This window comes from Gymnodraco acuticeps, unplaced genomic scaffold (genome assembly GCF_902827175.1).
Source record: "Gymnodraco acuticeps unplaced genomic scaffold, fGymAcu1.1, whole genome shotgun sequence".
Classification (NCBI taxonomy): Eukaryota; Metazoa; Chordata; class Actinopteri; order Perciformes; family Bathydraconidae; genus Gymnodraco; species Gymnodraco acuticeps.
The window spans coordinates 1,011,899-1,032,107 of NW_022991760.1; the positions used below are offsets into that span (position 1 = coordinate 1,011,899).

The window sequence follows — 20,209 nt, forward strand, 5'->3', positions numbered from 1 at the left end:
CAACAGTCCCTCCATTTTAGAAAAGTTATTCTCATAATAACTGTTGGGAAAATACTGAATGTACTCTTCTAATATCAGAGTAGCACATGATAACAAAGGCGTAACAGGATGTATGATTACCTAGAAGAGCGTTTTAGGCATATGATAGCTATGTGACAACGATTAACATGATGATTCAGGCTCTATGGAGATAGACATTTGACTGTCATGTTTATTGCTTACGCAGGCCTTAGCTAATCTGAACTAAACATTGAATACTGCTTTGAACCGGTATTCTGCATCTTGTGACTGTAACACTCTCTTGTATATAAGCATGTCAAGGACACTGTTCGGGAACTATTTGTCCCACGCAGCTCTGTGTGTGAGATGACTACTTCCATTCATGCAAGGATAATACATGTATCCTGATATTGAAGACCAAGCCGGTGACGAGTGATATTTTCCTAACAATAACTCTGCCTTATTTTGGTGGCATTACTCTCTCTCTTTGTGTGAATTCCTGGGCATGTGCCAGACTATTTGCACACTGCACAACACATGCCCTTAAAAAGTGTTAAAGGGCATTACCTATGCTAATACAAAAAAAAAAGATTGGCCATACGCAACCATTTCAGATCAAGAGTTGAAAGGTTGAAAACATTTCATGCATCAGGATTTGTTTTTGTTTTAACATAAAATGTGTAGAGATCTAAGAGCAGTGGTGGCCGGCCCATAGGGGCACTAGGGGCGCCGCCCCCCCTCTTCCCACATTAAAAATAAAAAGAATAGAAAAATATATATTTTAAAAAAATTATTTTTATTTTTAATAAACAAGGTAAATATTATATAATTGGTATCAGTAAAATGTATAATCTACAATAAAATCTCGTTTAAAATTGTGTTACGATGTCTAAAGTTACTGATAAATCACATGTTTCCTGCCTGGCCTTGCCCGTGTATCATTACCCTCTCTCATCTGGGCGCTATGCACAGCGCCCGGACGAGAGTGCAGCAAGTGCAGCAGAAGCCAACTGTTGCTTTCTTTAAACTATGGCGCCGAAACATAATTTCAGCCAATCAGCGTCGTCAAATCTGATGGTCACAGGGCGCCTATGTCAGCGCCCGGTGCAGTCTGTCAGTTGTTTGGACTCGTATCCAAGGAGACAAAACAGTAAGCTGTCGTACACTCAGGAAGCTATCATTAGCAGCTAATGAAAACTCCGTTTTCGACATAAAAATGGAATTATGGATTATCAATACTTTTTCAAAGTGACAGACACATTGGATTAACCTATGGATTAACCTTCAGCCTTGTTTTTCTCGTTTCTGATCAGAATAACAGCAAAAGGTGAGCATATCTCTGTGTTTTGCTACCTAAAGCTACGTCGTGTGATGTCTGTATTTGTTTCCCCTGTCGCGAGTTCTGATCGCTCAGTGATGATACTTATATTTCTAGAATCTGTGGAATCTCAGCTTGTTAGCTAAGCTTGTTTGTGCATATCCGATAAGTACATCGATTGATTTATACCTAGAGTGCAATAGCATTTTCGCTCAGGGCTCATTTAGACGCTTCTTGTGAGACTTGTGTTTTGTTTCGGTAAACATGGTTCATCATCAGTTAGCTGAGTTTCTTCCTGTTAAATGAGCAGGACACATGAATAGTTTATTACATTTTAAGAAGCCCTGAGACACAGTTTCGTGAGAAAAAAAACGGGGGGAAAAAGCCCCTTAACAGGTTAAATGGGAATTAAATCATTTTAAGTCATTTTGAGTGTTCCCAAAGCCCCGATGTTCTGCAGTTTGTTTGGGCCTACTGTACTGTTGCACAGTTTACTGTAGAAACTATGTCCAGGACAAGGTGTTTGGAAGTTTTGGAAGATTCATAGCTAACCACACTGAAGATTATGGAGGTATTGATCAGTCTTCTCATATTTTTAAGCCTCAATTTGTCCTTCCCCCCCCTCTAACATCACCAGAAGTCATAATTTAAGGGGTCTTTTCTCAATTTATTTTACCACGGCCCCACCTAAAATATTTTCCACCAGCCGCCACTGTCTAAGAGATGTTGCTAAAGAAAAGATATTTTTCTTCTGGTATTAGCAGATGAAGAAATAGTCCTCATTCACTGAAAAGAAACATTTGCACATGATAATTTCATAGCATCAAACTTGGATAAAATCAACCTCAATAGAAAATACCAACAATAAAATAGTGATTTTATAATCACTCTCTCCCCTTGACTCTGCTTTCAGTGGATGGTAAAGAGCAGGGTGTTACAGCCGTGGTGGGTGAGGTGGGAGAACACTGCTGCCCCCTGGAGAGGTCAGCTCCTCATCCACCCTCCCACAGAGAGCAATTACCCAGTGGTGTCCATGACAACCAGCGGTCATGCCACCGCCTGTGCTCTGAGAATGAGGGAGGGAAGAGGATAATGCCTCCGTCTGCTGAACATCACTGTCTGTAGCAGGGACTCTGTGTGTTCTCTGTTGGGTTAATGTTACGTGCCGTAGTGTGTGTGTGTGTGTGTGTGTCTGTGTCTCTTTCCCCCTGATTGTCTCCCTCCAGGTGCAGCCTCTCCCTCAGGTGCTCCCAATCCCCAATCAGGGCCTCCATAAAGGACCTGAGAAAGGCTGCAGTTGCTCTCTTCTTTCTCCTGTGAGCTGCATGGATGGCAGTGGATGATCTGTGCAGCAGTGTAGTGTTTTGTTGTTGTCTACGTGGGAAGTGCAACTTATAGAAGTTCTGAGTATTGTTATGATTTACTGTGGTCGCTTTCTCTTATGAGAAAGTTGTTTTGGTTTTGTCGTAAGTTTGCAAATTGGCTGGTGAGCCTCTTTTTCTTTGATTAATTAAAAGACCACCTTGTAGCTTCACAAATCAGTTTCCTCTCCTTTTTTCTCTTGCCCGGTTATTTTATATTTTGTTACTTCCCTTTGGTTCCCCTAGTCCAGGAGGGAACATAACAGTTACATACATGTCACCATGGGTGTTTCTCAATGTCGAGGACGCTTCCTTGGTAGGACATGTCTTCCGAGCCAGGTCCTTCAGAAGCGAGGCAAGAATCTTTCCTAGCCTCGGAAAACGAAGAATGGTGGAACAGGCTAACAGGTGTGCGTCATATGCGAGGCCCCTCCTTAAATGGAGCGCGATATTCCGCCAAAGATTTTGGAAATTGGTCTGTGCGCAAAGCATTGTGGGGATTTTAAGACTGCGGAGGATACACATGTGCAGCCTCGAAATTTCTCGCTGCGAAGGATTCCGGGCTCGGTAGAATTCCAAGGAGCCTGGACATCGGAACAGTCCTTCGGCGGGACTCGATGACGGAGCATCCTTGAAATAGTGGCTCTGGAGCATCCTTCCTTGACATTGAGAAACACCCCATATCTGTCATAGAGGATCATTGTTAGGACACAACCATTGTCTGTACATACACAACATTACATATGGTTTAGTTGTCACTGATAGAGTCCTAGTGTGAACCTGGAAATGTGGAGTACCTCAAACTTGCATATGTTGGGCAATTTGCACAATTAGCATAAGTTGAGTTAACTAGCATTGAACTACATTATAGCCTATGCAGACAATAGTTTAAATGGCTTGGCTGATTTGGACAATTTTGGAGTGGTTTTGTGAGTTATTAAGGATGCTGATTCCATTTCTGACATTTTCAGGATCAAAAATTGTTTAAACCAGAAAGAAAGTATTTGCAGGCTCAAAAGGGCTGTTTTTGATTATTTTTTGGTACATTTTTAAGTTGACCCTGGATCATTTGGATTGGACAGATTGCCTATTTATTTGAAGAAGAAATGTCCACAGTAGACGGCTCTCTATATCCAATGGTCGCAACACTACTCGTGGTAATCAAAATCAGCCCACAGAGTACAAATATGACCAGTTTCTGGTTAAAGCTGCAATTTTTCATCCTGAAACATTACCCCCAGAACCACTCCTAATGCTGTGTAATAGAAGCTTCGAATGAAGAACCAAGCGGAGTCTTATCCAAACTGAACTTTTACTTAAATATTCGTTAAACAGTTTCCAACAAGAACGGTGGAAGACAGAGAAAATGCACTCGACATGCTCGTATTCAATTTTCATAACAACAGGAAGGTGTCATAGAAGGACACATACTTGCACTTCAAAATAAAAGCATTTCCACTGAAACATTGTACCTTTTAACTTCTATCAAGAATCAAAAAATGTTACTGCCTTAAATAAAACAAGTTACAACACCTAAATTGTCCAAATCGGCCAAGTAATTTTTTTACTATTGCCATTGATGCTTATTAATGCAATTTATGCTAATTGTGCAAATTGCCCAACATATGAAAGTTAACATCTGGCAGTTTCTATGTGCTGGGGACCTGTACTGTACATTTCTAACATAAACTTTGGGGTACTCAACATTACCAGGTTCACTATGCTGGCAACTAGATTAATATGTGAAATGACATAAGAAACATCACTCAACACTGCATCTTTTTAATTATGAGGGCTGCACAAATTAGAAATAAATTATTAAATGTGATTATTTTGACTAAAATTGCAACAATGGTTTATTGGACACTGCGTAACCAAAATCCTTAATTTAGTGGGAATGCTGTTAACAGCATTCCCACTATCTGTTCTTCTACGTACGAAATTCTTTAATTTGATTCCGCCCGTTATTTTGCCGGTCTTCTCCTCCCGCATTGAACATCGCAGAAACTCCGTTCGAACATCAAAACGTTCAGCTCGGTCGGGAATCGAGTGCTATTACTTTTTATCATTCATAACTTTCATAATTCCAGAGATATATCCCATAATACATCACATTTTTAACATTGAAGTCAATGGAGAAAATCTTCAGACTTGAACAATCTTTATGCGACTTCAACTGCTAACTGCTCCTTCATACTTTCACTCAGAAACCTCATTCCAACTTTAAAATGTTACACATCTTTCTGACATTATTCGTGTAACACACATTTTAAATCTGATTCTTACTTTTAGAGATATTAAAGATTGTTCAGACCTTGTTACAGAGGCCTTCTTCAGATTTTAACATTAACTAGAGTGCGTGATGAGTGTAGGAAATCTTGAAATGTGCCTTCATATTTATTTTTAAAACTGCCATAATTCCCAAACCCTACATTCCTGAGACATAATTGTTCATGACAAACGTAGGAAAACATCTCGTAGCTTGAAAAATGACAAATAATTAAGCAAAAAATAATTAAACAAAATGCCTCTTGAGGGCATGAAGTGACAACAACTTTCAACATGTCTCCATTAAAGCCCATTGTAATTTCAGGCTGATATTTCCTCACAGCAGCAACCGCACACCTTTTGTTCATCTGTCAAAAAGGCCACGTTATTGACCCGAAAGTACACAAAAAGCACACTTCAGATACTCAAGGTCCTTGAGATGCTTCACGCTTTGAAATTTCACCAATATCTGTTACGGTTCTTCAACAAAACGTTCACATCTAAGAGGTTTATCTCTCATTCAGAACAATGGAAACCTTTGATCTCTGGACACCTCATTAGCTCAAATATAAACAGCTGTGTCATGGAACACGATGATGTCATAACTCCAACTGACATGCTCAGAGCAGCAGACTTCAGATAATGGTTAACAGTCCAGCCATCAACAGCTCTACGTAAATTATGGGGTGTCATCCTATGCCGTTTCCATGGAATGCGTATCCCTCGCCATAAAAGACGATGTCGCTATTAACTCCTATGAAAATGTTGAAAAAGTGCTCAAACTTCACATGTGTGCTAACAGTCCAGCCTTGAAGACATCTACGGGACAGTTTTGAGATTTCTTCAAATGACGTTGCCATGGCAACACAATGCTCACCATGAAACACGGGTTCTCATAACTTCAGTGAAAATGCTCCAAACGGCCCAAAACTTCACAGGTTTGGTAACGATGCAGCCATCAACGCATCTAAGCATATTATGGGGTGTCATCAAATGTCGTTGCCATGGCGACAGACCACTCGCCATGAAACACGATGTCGCTGTAAGTCCAGTGGACACGGTCCAATTGTCCCCCAATCTTCACTTGTATATCACCGGTCCATGCCTCAACAACTATACGCCAAATGTGAGATCTCACCATATGTTGTTTCCATGGAAACGCATCCCTCGCCATAAAACACGATGTCGCTATAACTCCTATGAAAATGTTCAAAAAGTGCTCAAACTTCACGTGTGCTAACAGTCCAGCTGTGACGACATCTACGTAAGAGTTTTGAGATTTCTTCAAATGTCGTTGCCATGGTAACACAAGGCTCGTCATGAAATACAGTTTTCTCATAACTTCAGTGAAAATGCCCCAAACGGCCCAAAACTTCACAGGTTTGGTAACAATGCAGCCATCAACGCATCTAAGCATATTATGGGATTTCATCAAATGCCGTTGGCATGGCGACAGATCATTCGCCATCAAGTTAGTTCAAAAGTTTGCAGTTCAAATATTCTGCTGCTTTTCCAAGCCTTTTTACTTTCTTTTCTTCTTTCATCACACATTCAAGCCCCCAGTGTTCATGTTTCATTTCAATCTAAATTCTTCACTTTCTTCTCACACATTACATTTCAGCATAGCAATTCAGCGTCAGCTTTTCAGCAAAAAGCATTCCCACTAGCAATTTCTTCAGGAATTGCATTCTCTAGTTAGGGTCTGAGACCGGTCGGCGAAGACCCTTTTGTAATTGCTCGCCAACACACACAAAACAGGGAAAACGACCGGCAAAAGCACAGCAAAAGGTTCCGACACCATGACGGCAGATAGGTGGCCTAGTGACGTGACGCAGCATCTGAAATGGGTTCCGGAACTCTGCAAAAAAAAAGGGTAAGCCAAGTCCACTTCCGTTTGAACGTAATCTCCACCCACTTTCATGTAAACGAACGAAAATCTCTACGTATATCTAGGGTGTGGAGACCAACCAAAATGCCTCCTGGAGGTGTATAAAAAAACGTACAGGAATTCGGCCATTTTGAATTTCGCCCTCCGTACTTCAGAGATCTTCTCCAAGGGATTTTATCCAATCGACTCCAAATTCGGCAGGTAGCGTCTCAAGACATGGGGGATGAAAAGTCGCAATATTTCTCCGCACGGCGTAGTCGTTATGCGGCGCCCATTTTCACGTTCGCTCGATGCTAGGCGATCCCTCGCCATGGAACACGATGATGTCATAACTACAACTGACATACTCCGAACGCCGCCAAACGTCACATGATGGTTAACACTCCGGCTCTGAACAGCTCTACGTCAAATCAGAGGTTTCATCATGTGGCGTTACCATGCAAACGCATCCCTCGCCATAAAACACAATGTCGCTGTAACTCCAATGGACATGGTTCGATCGTCCACCAAACTTCAGTTTGATATCACTGGTCCATGCCTCAACAGCTCAACACCAAATATCAGGTCTCATCATATGCCGTTTCCACGGAAACGCATCCCTCGCTATAAAACTATAAACTGGTCAAACTTCACGTGTGCTAAAGACATATACGTTTACTTTTTGAGATTTTGTCAAATGCCGTTGCCATTGCCGTTTTCTCATAACTCCATTGAACATGCTCCAAACGGCCGAATGGCGGTTATGGCGCAGTGGTTAGAGCGTTGGTCATCAGATCAAGGGGTGTTGGTGAACTCTAGTTCGAATCCCGCCTCGGCCGCCACTGCGTCAGGCCGTTGTGTCCTTGGGCAAGACACTTTACCCGCATTTGCTCCTGTGGGTAATGTCCGCAGTAATGACTCTTACATGTCTAATATGTGTAATGTGTAATTGTAAAGCGCTTTGAGCACCTGTAAAAGCGCTCTAATTAAAAATGTAATGCATTATTATTATTATGTTTGATAACGATGCAGACCTCAAGTCATCCAAGCCTATTATGGGGTGTCATCATATACCGTTGCCAAGCGACAGATGGAAAAACCATGAAACACGGTTTTCTCATAACTCCAGTGAACATGCGCCAAACGGCCCAAAACTTCACATGTTTTTAGGCCTAGTAGGCCTCAAGACATCTAGGCCTACTAGGGGTTTCATCAAATGCCATTGCCATGGCGACAGATCACTCACCATCAAACACGATGTTTATTTTACTGCTGTACCTCCCATGTACATTGTCTGATGGACCTGAAACTTCCCACGTTTGCTAACGACCGAGTCCGGAAAATATCTGCGCGACGTCGACGTGCCGACAACAGCGACCCTGCGCGGAGCGTCAAAGACCCGCTCATCGCTGCTCGCAGCTTTAATTCAGATTATTTTTGCGCTATTTCAGTATTGAACTATAGCCGAATCACAACCCCACCTTCACTAGTGTCACATTGACATTGTGTCACGTTAGCAGAAAAAATGGATGGTGCAGGTAGCAGCCAAACGCCCAGCGGGGCAGAGAAAAGAAAGTAAAAGAAAGAAAAGGAAGAGAGAGTGGCAGCTGCATTAAACACATATGAGAGGCCGTCTAGCTCACAACTCATACTTGGTCTTACAAACAATATCAGAATCTCACACATACACCATTAAACTCTTTTATACATACAGCTAAACACTTTTACACGCACAATCATACTCTCTTTCACACACTTTTGTCTGGGCCATAAATCAAACTTACTTACATAGCAAACTGTGCTTTCTTAGAAACACTATTATTCCCACTTACAGACAACATTATCTACAATATAATACTCTAGTAGTGTATGCAAGATAGAAAACGTTATGTGTGAGAAAGAATGATAGTGTATGTGAGAGAGGAATTGTAGTATGTATGAGGGTATAGTAGTGATAATGTAGTGTAATGTAACTCGACGTGAGAGGACGCTGGCGCTGACTGACTGCCGCTTCTCTGTCCGAAAATCTCATCTTTCTTTGTGTTAATCTAAGAGTTTCTGACCACTTTCTACTGCTATAGTTTTCTAACTATTCTGTGGCTTTTGTGACTGATTCAGAACGCCGCGGTGTCCGTCAAACGAAAAACGTAGAGCCAATCAGGAACTGAGAATTTAGTCCAGCTTCCTTTTCAATCAAACTCACTTCCTTTTCAATCATACTCTCTCACACACATAACTATTCTTATGCACACCCCTATCATTCTGTTTTATACACATAGGCTTACCTATATAGTCATTCACACTAACTATTATTACCTCTTATATAAGCTATTATTCGGCCTTTCATTCACTGCTATTCTGTTTTACATATATGACTATTGTTATTAACATGAAATACTATTCCCTCTTATATAGGTTATTATTCTGTCTTACTATTGTTTACTGATTACACACATACTGTATCCTCTTTCACATACACTGTTCTATTAGATTATAGTTGTTTGTGAAAGACGATAGTGGTGTGTATACAAGAGTATGATGGTGCGTTTAAGAGATTTTGTTTGTGTGTGTGAGAGAGAATAATTATTTATGTATGATAGTAAATGAAGGAAGGAATGACAGCACGTTAAAGACGGTATGATGCTGTGTGTGAAAGAGTCTGGTGGTGTACATGTGAGATTCTGATATTGTTTGTAAGACCAAGTATGAGTTGTGAGACACACACACACACACACACAAACACACACACACACACACACACACACACACACACACACACACACACACACACAATAATATCTTCTATCACATATATACTGATCACTTAGTTGAGCAACCACATACTTTCAATACATGTTGATGTTGGTGACAAATAGAACTCCTTGTGTACTTGTACTGCCAGCCAGTCATATTTTGGCATTTTAAGTGGGGTGCTGCTCTGAAGTTTTGAGTGATATTACCTAGGTCTTCTTCTTGAGATCTTATCCATTGTATCCTTGTCTTGTGATTCCTGACTGAAAGGGCAAAAGGCTAGACCTACTTTGGTTGAACTATGTAGCTGCGTCCCTGCTTTGACAAATAGGTGTGCGATTGACATGCTAGATTGAATGAAAATGTAAAATATTGGTCATGTTAGGTAGGCGTGTTGTTACGTGTTGGTACGTGGGTTGAGGGGCCCTGAGCTCTCAGTGCCCAGGGGCCCCTGGAGGTACTAGAGCCTTGGCTATAGGCTTGTTAACATCTAACTATCTATCTTAACTTCTCCAAGATAAAATATTGATCTTCTGGAGAGGGTGAACAACTGGTCCATCTTATTTAAAGGTGTCTCTTCTAAGCTTTATCTACAGTTGAATGTTGTGCTTTGATTAGGACGTGCGGGTCTCTGAGGATTTGTAAGATTTATTAAATAGCTGTCTAAACTGCACGTAAAACAGAGGTTTTAATGATGCTACTTCTCTCTCTTTTAGGGTGGGCTTTAAAAGAAAAACATCCCAGAATATAAAACTGCTGCTGTCAATGAACTCCTGAAAACATTAGGTAAGTGCGTGCCAGACAAACTTTGTGATATTTAACACAAAAAATGTATAGCTTTTTATTACAGCTTAGTACACCTTTTGTGAGACATGTTTGAGCTTTCGGTACAAAATAGTGAAGTATTTTCATGTTCGTCTTTACATGTTTTCTTTTTATAATAATCACCCTGATGAGCACCAGAAGACAAAATGTGTTGGCCTACAAGTTGTTCTGCAAACTACAAGTGTAGCTGGAGTTTAAGCTCTTCAGTCTTTTTTCCTTCTCTGCTCTCTATGAATGATGTTCCAGTTCCTTTGTTTGTGCTCTGAGGAGGGAGTAGTGAGGAGGGGTATCTGCAAAGACCTGAGCGAGGAAACACCACACAGAAGTTACGAGGCGATACAAAACCAAAACCTTTAGGACAAAACACGACGAGGAAAAAAACAACAACAAAACAAACAAATAGCAGCAATAAAAACCTAGTTCAGAACTCATGTGTGAATACTTATTCTGTTATATTTACGTCCACAGTAATAAACACTGGACCATTTCTCTTTCATGTAAGGGCAGTTGGGGACTAGTTCCTCACAGACTCATCCAGAGTTCCTCGCAGCACGTGTGATAACCTCTCCAATGGCTACATACACATCAGTTTTTCAAACTGTAATAAAATGTCAGAATATTGTGAGGCTTGCAGCATCCAGAGCAATTCCAATAATGTGCCAATTTCTACATTCATAATTTAAATCCAAACAAAGTGATATGGATTAGAAGGTATATCTTTCCCAAATGCTTTTTTGCACTGATGCCCAAAAAGATAACATTTTAGGGCACGACCGCATAAGATTACTATAAGTGCCACAGCTAATGTCACATTTCAGGCATAATACATAGGATTATTATACAGTAGCTGGGATTACATGCAGTCTGTGAATAAGCTTGTATTGGATTTGTTACATGTAAAAACATGTTTTGCCACATCTCATCATCCAATTAAATGGAGGTTTAACCGTGCAGATTCATTAGAGTCAGACGCTGCAGATGATCACAACATTCCCACACACTCATACTGAAGTGGACAGACAAGTAGAACCAAGTTAAGACTTGTTAAGTTAGGTCTTTTTACTTAAAAAAGTATTTATCTGTGTAAAGTGTACGACTGAATGAGAAAAAAAAGAAAGAAAAACATCCTTGATTCAATAGAAATATTTTACCTTCATGATATGAAAGTATGCTTTTAATCTGTAAATAGTCCACTGTAGGCAGAGGTGGGAGAAGTACTCAGATCTTGTACCTGAGTAAAAATAATAATACCGGAGTGTAGGAATACTCTGTTACAAGTAAAAGTCCTGCATTAAAAATGTTACTCTAGTAAAAGAACAAAAGTATTAGCATCTAAATATACTTAAAGGGGACCTATCATGCAAAATGCACCTTTGTACGTATTTTATACATGAATATGTGTACCCGGTGTGTCGGGGAACTCACCAAGTGTCAGAAAGCACAACCCTCTCTCTTTTCCTCCATACCCAAAATTTCTAAAAACGGGGCTGCAACGGATCTGATACAGACTGATCCAGATTTGACAATAGAGTGGCGAAGTCACGCCCATCTACTTCCGGTCCATGGGACCTTATTTCTGAAAAATAATGTATTGAAGTCAATGGAGAGAGAAAACTTATCTTTCGATCCCGTTTGAATTGTGCCATGAATTACACATATGATGTTTGTCAATCTTAAAAAATATTTTCCATGTCAAAAAAGTCACAGTTTGTCGTAAAACTGTTGAAATATATGAAAATATATGAAAAATACGCAACTAGAAAGACTACAAATCCCAGAGTTGCGTAAGTGATGTCACAATTGTTTTCCTCCACTAAGAGATAGCTAAGATCAGCGCCATATAGATATAATTACATTACATTGCATTTAGCTGACGCTTTTATCCAAAGCGACTTACAATAAGTACATTCGACCAGGAAGACACAACCTTGAAGAAAACAGAATCATATAAGTACATCAGGTTTCATAGAGCCAAACATTTCAAGTGCTACTCAACTGGCTATAGATAAGCCAGTCCTTTATTAGTATATAAGTGCTCTGTTAGCAGTTCTTTGTTAGTAATTCTATCGCTCGAGGTGGAGTCGAAAGAGATGAGTTTTCAGTCTGCGCCGGAAGATGTGTAAGCTTTCTGCTGTCCTGATGTCAATGGGGAGCTCATTCCACCGTTTTGGAGTCAGGATAGCAAACCCACGTGTTTTTGCTGATGGGAACTTGGGTCCCCCTCACAGCGAGGGTGCAGCGAGTCGTTTGGCTGATGCAGAGCGTAGTGCACGCGCTGGGGTGTACAGTTTAACCATGTCCTGGATGTAGGAAGGGCCAGATCCATTCGCAGCATGGTATGCAAGTACCAGTGTCTTGAAGTGGATTCTAGCAGTTACCGGAAGCCAGTGAAGGGAGCGGAGGAGCGGAGTGGTGTGGGAAAATTTAGGAAGGTTGAAGACCAGACGAGCCGCTGCATTCTGGATGAGCTGCAGAGGTCGGATGGCACATGCAGGTAGACCAGCCAGGAGGGAGTTGCAGTAGTCTAGGCGTGAGATGACGAGAGCCTGGACCAGAACCTGCTTCGCTTTCTGTGTCAGCTGGGGACGTATCTTCCTGATGTTGTAAAGCGTGTATCTGCAGCAACGGGTTGTAGCAGCGATGTTTTCAGTGAAGGACAGGTTGTTATCTAGGATCACACCCAGATTCCTTGCAGTCTGAGTCGGGGAAACAACTGAGGTGCCGATGTTGATTGTTAGGTCAAGAGTGGGACAATCTTTTCCCGGAAGGAAAAGCAGTTCAGTCTTGTCAAGGTTGAGCTTGAGGTAATGAGCAGACATCCACTGAGAGATGTCAGTTTGTGTACAGGGAGAAGAGGAGGGGACCGAGAACAGAGCCCTGAGGGACCCCTGTAGTTAATTGACAAGGGTCGGACTTGGACCCTCTCCAAGTTACCCTGTAGGTACGGTTTTTGAGGTATGAGGTGAGGAGGGAAAGTGCAGAGCCTGACACTCCAAGTTCTTGGAGAGTGTGAAGGAGGATCTGATGGTTCACCGTGTCGAATGCAGTAGACAGGTCCAACAGGATGATGACAGAGGAGAGGGATGCTGCTTTGGCAGTGTGCAGTTCCTCAGTGACAGCAAGGAGAGCAGTTTCTGTGGAGTGACCTGCCTTGAAACCAGACTGGTGCGGATCCAGAAGGTTGTTCTGATGGAGATAACAGGAGAGTTGTTTAAAGACAGCGCGTTCAAGTGTTTTAGACAGGAACGGGAGTAGAGAGACAGGCCTGTAGTTTATAACATCAAACGGGTTGAGAGTGGGTTTCTTTAGGAGAGGGTTTACTCTTGCCTCCTTGAGACTGTTTGGAAAGTGACCAGAAGTTAGAGAAGTGTTGATGAAATGGGAGAGAAACGGTAGAATATCAGGAGCGATAGTCTGGAGGAGGTTTGAAGGGATAGGGTCCAGAGGACAGGTGGTAGGGCGGGCAGAGGTAATGAGGGTAAGAACCTCACTTGGAGAGAGAGGGGAAAAGGAGGTTAGTGCGTGGGTGGAAGGGGGGTCTGGTGACCCAGCGGTGAGTAAAGGTGAGTCAGAAAAAGAACAGCGAATATCATCAACCTTTTTTTCAAAGTGGTTAACAAAGTCGCTTGACAGAAGTGAGGAGGGGGGAGGGGCTTTGGGAGGGTCCAAGAGGGTGGAGAAGATGGAAAATAGTTTTTTGGTATTGGAATAGGAAGATTGGATCTTATCTTGAAAGAAAGTGCTTTTTGCCTGAGAGATCGAAGCAGAGAAAGAGGAGAGGAGAGCCTGATAGGTTAGGAGGTCGTCACGGTGTTTGGATTTCCACCGTTTCCGCTCTGCTGCCCTAAGGACGGTTCTATTAGCACGCAGTGCGTCATTTAGCCAGGGAGCAGGAGGGGACTGACGAGCCTGCCGAGATGTGAGAGGACAGAGAGAGTCCAGAGAGGATGGGAGAGTAGAGAGGAGAGTTTCTGCAGCAGAGTTTGGAGGCAGTAGTTGGAACGAATCAGAGGAAGGGAGGGCTGAGAGCACCGACGAGGCAAAGGTAGAGGGGGAGAGGGAGCGAAGGTTACGCGGACAGGAGCAGGATGAGAAGAGATTAGTTTGTTATGTTTGGAAAGGGGTAGAGAGAATGAAATAAAGAAGTGATCGGATGTGTGGAGCGGGTTTACAGAGAGGTTAGAAGTAGTGCAGTTCCTTGAGAATATGAGATCAAGGACATTGCCCGCTTTATGAGTTGGTGGGGATGGAGACAGTGAGAAAGCAAAGGTGGTTAACAGAGATGTTAGTTCGTCTATCTTCCCCGTCTGGAGGTTGAAGTCTCCGAGAAGTACAGCGGGAGGGCCAGTTTCAGGGATGTGTGAGAGGAGATTATCTAATTCCTCCAAGAAGTCCCCCAAGGCGCCTGGTGGACGGTAGAGAACAACAATGGTTAATTGTATAGGATGGGTTACTGTGACGACATGGAATTCAAAGGTGGAAGGAGTGAAGTTAGGTAGCTTGAAGAGGGAAAAGCTCCATTTGGGAGAGAGCAGGAGACCAGTGCCACCTCCTCTGCCAGTGGGTCTGGGTGTATGGGAGAAGGAATATGCTGTGGAGAGAGCTGCTGGGGTGGATGTGTTGAATGGAGTAATCCAGGTCTCAGTGAGAGCAAGGAAATCCAGGGTCTGCAGGGAGGCTTAGCCAGAGATGAAGTCAGCCTTAGGAACAGCTGACTGGCAGTTCCACAGGCCGCCTGAAACTAGATGTTGGATCTCAGTGGAGCATGTGGGATAGACGAGAGCAGGCCGGTTATAGCGATTACGAGATACACGGGGCCAGTGATAATTGCGAGAAGACACATGAACAGGAATGGAGAAAATACACATGATTATAGCATGAGGGGCTAAACAACCAAATAAAATAAAACACCAGCGATACTTAGCTCAATCAAAGTAGGATTTGCCTCCTCTTTGCCACCCTCGTGACTCCCGCAGGACTCCAATGTCTTTGTCAGTCTTACTCCCACAGGACTCCAATGTCTTTGTCAGTCTTCGGCTGTCTAACGCTGAAGCTGACGCTCCAGGAAAGAGCTACCTAAAATGGACGCCTGATTGCTGAGTTCTCACAGCTGTGGGGCCACGCCCCTCTAATTAGTTAACTATCTACAGCTGATGGGCGACAGCAGAGTGGCCCTGCCTATATTGTAATGCAGGCTTGACTGCCCACTGAGACCTGTGTAACAGGTTCACTAGAGCAGATCTGAGATTTAAAATCTCTCAAAAGTGCCGTTTTAGCTACAATAACTACAAAACAATTATACAGAGTCGAATAAATGAAACAGAGAAGTCTAATTAAACAAGAATATAACTTGCAGTGGTTGCTGCTTCAATAGGTATTGTCGTCACCCGGTCTAGATGCACACTGAGTTTTTCAGATTTTAAATGCGGTATTTGAATGCTTTTTAGCTGGAAGATGACTAATTCACGCTGTTGTACTTCACGCAATCAGCAGAGTGGCCCTGCCTATATTGTAATGCAGGCTTGACTGCCCACTGAGACCTGTGTAACAGGTTCACTAGATAATATATCTATATGGCGCTGGCGAAGATAAGATCACTTTAACAAGATGCCTGTGTGCTTAGTACCAGGTTGTTATCATACCAGCAATGGGTCTTGCTTGTTATTTCGCTTCCCGTCTGATGAAAGGACCAGGAGTGGCTGGATCAAGTTAGCTACCTAGCTAGTAGCTAGCACGTTAGTTAGCATTACAGCCGTGTCATTTTTATTAGCCTTAATATGAAGTAACATTAAGTAACCCAAAATGTTAAACAGTAAGAGTAGTAGTCATATTTCGTGAACCCTTTGAAGAGTACTGTCACCGGTGTGATCATGCTATAATACACAATTTAAGCCCGGGGGAGAAATGCTAACGCTAGCATCGGCGATCGCCGATCTTTTGTACTTCATGCTATCTGCACAAATGGTTGACATTAAACATTAAAAAGACCAGGCAGTTCAGAGAGAATCAAAGGAAGGCAGGCAGGCAGGCAGGCAGGCAGGCAAGCAGGCAAGCAGGCAAGCAGGCAAGCAGGCAAGCAGGCAGGCAGGCAGGCAGGCAGGCAGGCAGGCAGGCAGCTTTGCATGACATTCTTCTGGACGTGTTTCATTGTGGTGATAGTGAGGGTAGTCAATCGTTTTGTTGACATGACAGTAGTGACGGCCATCTTGGTGACGTGTGTTGTTGTGAGAGTCTGCGAGACCAGAGATGTAGTTCATTCAGCGTTTCACACAAACAAATGTGTTACTTCACAGTTTTACGACACATTTTTTTTTTTTTTACTTGCAAAATTATCTTTTAAATTGACAAACATCATATGTGTAATTCGTGGCACAATTCAAACGGGATCGAAAGATAATCTTTCTCTCTCCATTGACTTGGCCGATTGTCGAACCTCAGATTGAGGAGGAACAATGCGGATTCCGTCCTGGTCGTGGAACGACAGATCAGCTTTTTACTCTCGCAAGGATCCTGGAGGGGGCCTGGGAGTACGCTTATCCGGTCTACATGTGTTTTGTAGACTTGGAGAAGGCGTATGACCGAGTTCCCAGGGAGTTACTGTGGGAGGTGCTGCGGGAGTATGGGGTGAGGGGGTCTCTACTCAGGGCCATCCAATCTCTGTACTCCCAAAGCGAGAGCTGTGTCCGGGTCCTCGGCAGTAAGTCGGACCCATTTCCGGTGAGGATTGGCCTCCGCCAGGGCTGTGCTTTGTCACCAATCCTGTTTGTAATATACATGGATCGGATTTCGAGGCGTAGTCATGGGGGAGGGGGTCTGCAGTTCGGTGGACTAAGGATTGCACCACTGCTTTTTGCAGATGATGTGGTTCTAATGGCTTCATCGGTCTGCGACCTTCAGCACTCACTGGATCGGTTCGCAACCGAGTGTGAAGCGGCTGGGATGAGGATCAGCACCTCCAAATCTGAGGCCATGGTTCTCAGCAGGAAACCGATGGACTGTCCACTTCAAGTAGGGAATGAGTCCTTACCCCAAGTGAAGGAGTTCAAGTATCTCGGGGTCTTGTTCTCGAGTGAGGGAACAATGGAGCGTGAGATGGGCCGGAGAAATCGGAGCAGCGGGAGCGGTACTGCAGTCGCTTTACCGCACCGTTGTGACGAAAAGGGAGCTGAGCCAGAAGGCAAATCTCTCTGTCTACCGGGCCATTTTCGTTCCTACCCTCACCTATGGTCATGAAGGATGGGTCATGACCGAAAGAACGAGATCGCGGATACAAGCGGCCGAGATGGGTTTTCTCCACAGGGTGGCTGGTGTCTCCCTTAGGGATAAGGTGAGAAGTTCGGTCATCAGGGAGGGACTCGGAGTTGAGCCGCTCCTCCTTCGCGTCGAAAGGAGCCAGTTGAGGTGGTTCGGGCACCTAGTTAGGATGCCACCTGGGCGCCTCCCTAGGGAGGTGTTCCAGGCACGTCCAGCTGGGAAGAGACCAAGGGGTAGACCTAGGACCAGGTGGAGGGATTATATCTCTTCGCTGGCCTGGGAGCGCCTTGGGATCCCCCAGTCAGAGCTGGTTGATGTCGCCAGGGAAAAGAAAGTTTGGGGCTCTCTGCTGGAACTGCTACCCCCGCGACCCGACCACGGATAAGCGGGAGAAGATGGATGGATGGATGGATGGATCTCCATTGACTTCAATACATAATTTTTTCGAAATAAGGTCCCATGGAGCTCCACCGGAAGGGGAGGGCCACTCTATAGTCTGACGTCAGTGATGAGGAGCTCCGCCTATATGGCCAACTCTCCACCAATCAGGGGAATGAGAGGTTGCCGTGGCATGGTAACAGCATGGTAACAGCATGGTAACATGACGCTCATAACTCGGCCCCCTCCTTTGCAGGGGGGCGTGGTCAGCTGCAGCGCATGCAAAGACAGGGGTGGAGGAGAGCAAAATAGAGCGAAATTAGGCATGGCTAAAATGCATGATCTGTTTGGTATTTTGAAAAAGAAAACGTATAAATATACCTTATATAGGTATGGCCCTACAATATATTATGCAAATATAGCATGATAGGTCTCCTTTAAAGTACCAAAAGTAAAAGTTGTCATTGTGTAGATTGGTCCATTTCAGAATAATATATATGATATGTTTTATAATGATTGATCATGAAAGTGTTCTCAAAGCTGGTAAAGGTGCAGCTAGTTTGAATGACTTTGTATACTGCAGGGTAGCTTGTGAATTTACTCCAGGTGGAACTAAAGTCTGATTTAACACTTGATTATATTTCACATCATTCATCCAAATCTGCAAAGTAACTAAAGGTATACATGTAGAGGAGTAAAAATACACGATTTAACTCTGAATAGTGGTGGAGTAGAAGCATAAAGAATAAAAAAGCCAAAAATGGAAATACTCAAGTCAAGTACAAATACTTCAAAATTGTACTTAAGTACAGTACTTCCATGATGGACAACAGTAGTTGTACTCATACTGTTTCAATCACATTAGTATGCATACAAAGTGACAGATGGACACGCCCCCAATTATGCAAATGAGCTAAGTCCCGCCTCCCATTGTTCGCGATCCTTTGATGTGAGGGTGAGGGGTCATCACCCCCTAGGGGTGAAATTCCCCCCTGTGTAGCGCCTTTGTTCGAGATCCTTTTTGATGTGTGTTATGTGAAAAGCCCCCGGGCTAGCGCCTTTGTTGTCTAATTCTTTGATGTGTTGATTAAGTCTCTTTGAAGCTGTATTGTATGGCCCCCCCTCAGAGCCCTTTTGTTGTCTAATCTAATTATGAAGTCTAATCTAATTATGATGTCTAATCTAATTAGCCTTTGGTGTTTGCCCTTTGATGTGAAGTGTTATAACAGGCCAGTGTGACTTCACACTGGTGTGCTATAAACCTTTGATGTTAATCTAGGTGTCTCTTTGAAGTTATGTGTGAGACTGTCTACCCAGCCCCCCTCCCAGCCTCTCCCCCTTTTCTACCCCTTCCGGGGCTATGACGCAACAAATAGTGGGGGGTGGAATTAGGTAGAAATACGCTCAAACGAAATAACAAGACAGCAATTCCATTTACCCCGTCACCTTTTCAAAAAAGAAAAATGGCAAGAGACGCCTCGAATGGGGGTTAATCAGCCTGTGACAATTTACAGCCATCCGTCCGTAGCGTCAGTCAAGAAACGAATGCAGCAGCAGTGCGGGGGTCAGACGCCTACAGTCTGTGCACAAATGTATCTCGTGCCCTCTTTTGGTCATGCGCGCGTTCATGTGTGTTGGAGGAGGGGCTCTGTGAGGAAGTGGCAGATTTTCCCCGGTTTGACTGCAAAAGACTCTCACTTTTTACAGAGGGCTCCGCCTACCACTCAACATAACAAGCCCCCGCCTTTCCTCACCAGATCATTTAAAAATGAGAACACCCCAAGGACATTTTGTGAGCAGCAACCATGGATCGGGGAGAAAACAACTCTCTCACCGCGAGCTGCAGCCTGGAGCAAACGCCTGTAGGACCTCCATCCTCTCCAACAATCTGGACACCAGATCTCGACAGCTATATGGCTGATATTGATATTACGGGGTGGCTGGATATGCATCAACCTCCATCTACTCCATCCGAGTCTCCAGGGAAATCAACAGCAGTAGGCATTGATGCGCCATGCTTTCCTTGTGCTCCCGAGGGTGATGCTAAAGAACGTGCTCGGACATCGTCATTCCTGAATACGGTAAAAGCAGTTGTAGTTCATCTGTTGGACAGGGTCGTGTACCTTTACAGAAAGGAAAAATGTTACGGATGTCAAGTCGATCACCCAAGTCAGAGGCGGCACGAGT

General features: G+C 43.4%; 1 protein-coding gene across 1 annotated transcript in view; it reads left to right on the top strand.

Moving 5' to 3' along the window:
- Window positions 1-20,209, top strand: part of apba1a (amyloid beta (A4) precursor protein-binding, family A, member 1a) — a gene marked incomplete in the record, with an annotated part of 144,079 nt that overhangs the window by 54,293 nt on the left and 69,577 nt on the right. The window contains 1 exon segment of the mRNA XM_034199257.1: window positions 10,282-10,351.